Here is a 1,651-nt window from a genome sequence, read left to right as displayed (position 1 = left end):
TTTAACAACCATCAAAGCAGCCATCAAATCGCAGCGGAGCTTTATGAAGCATGTCAAACTAATTTTGGGGCAATCTCTGGAACTTTTCTGCAGTCTTAAAAATGCTTGGTTAACTTTTTGTTTGGTTGAAAGGTTGAGGAAGAAACATAATCAATTTTAAAATTGGAGTTTATAAGAAAAACGTAAATAAATACCCCAATTCAAACACAATAAAAAATTAGGTCTTAATCAGTTGACCAATAAAGATCCCGAAAGAATAACGATACACTAAACCGAGTGCTAAAAGAATTTGACTCGACTCAAAACGAAATTGAATGGCCGAGTTCTAAACAACTCAGTAACAACTGGAGGGGAAAAGCAGCTGTAATTCGTACGCATGAAAATGAATTTGCCAGTATGTGAACTGGGGAGGCATAAGAAATTCATCAAAATGCAAATTTACATTTTATATGATTATATTTATTGAGCATAACTAAACAAGTGTTGATATATTGTATTACATTATCACAAATATGTACGATATTAAACCATGGGGAAGATAGATGCGTTATAAAAGTCCAGTATGCTTAAAGGAATATTACAGAGTTGGTAAGAAACAAAACTCTTGAAGATCACAGATTTACATAAAACTTACACGGTCTCATAATGATGATAGTAGACAACATCCCTTGAAATATTTATGTCTGAAATGTCATATTTGATGAGAAACAAATAATAAAATTTTGCATTTTGAGTTTATAGCTCAGTGAGCGTTTTATTCATTTTTGGTTTGGCATCGATGCAATGCAAAATTTCGTAATCGATTTTTCACCATTCTCTCGTGACCCAGATGGCCGATTGATCTCAAACTTGTTCAGGTGTGTCAGTTTATGTAATGGATTACATAAACTGCTTACACTGCCAGCAACTGTTTTGTTAGCAAAAACCAATTATGAAACGTTCCTTTAATAAATTATTAAAGGGAGGGTACACGTTTGGTAATTGTCAAAGACAAGTCTTCTCACTTGGTGTATCCCATCATAACCATAAAATAACAAGCCTGTGAAAATTTGGGCTCAATTGGTCATCAAAGTTGCGAGAAAATGATGAAAAAAAAAACACCGTTGTTGGACGAATTTGTGTGCTTTCAGATAAGAATAAAAGACTTCAAGCTAGAAGTCTTTTATTATTTTAGTAAAAAAATACCTCTTTCTCAAAATGTATGCTACTTCAGAGGGAGCCGTATCTCACAATGTTTCATACTATCAACAGCTCTCCTATGCTTGTTACCAAGTCAGTTTTTTAATTAATATTTGTTTTGAGTAATTACCAAACATGTACCTTCCCTTTAAAACAAAGATATCTTTGTGTGGCTATATTGCTTTTACTTATATGGCAACATTGTAGACATTTGTATTGGTTTCTTACTACTTACTAAAGCCCAGTTCATACTTCATGCAAATGCGATACACATTTTGACGTCACAAACAGTTGCGCAGTGTTCTCACCTCTTGTTGAACATACACAGCAAAAACAGGGCTGTGACATAAAAATTTGCTGCGCATACACAGGATAGTATGAACTGGGCTCAACATGCAGGCGATAAAGTTTACTACACCATGCTATGGATGTATGACCCACTGTGTGTGTCGGGCATCATAGTATTAGTGTA

This window comes from Asterias rubens, chromosome 16, assembly GCF_902459465.1.
Source record: "Asterias rubens chromosome 16, eAstRub1.3, whole genome shotgun sequence".
NCBI lineage: Eukaryota > Metazoa > Echinodermata > Asteroidea > Forcipulatida > Asteriidae > Asterias > Asterias rubens.
Note: the sequence above shows the minus strand (reverse complement) of the source record.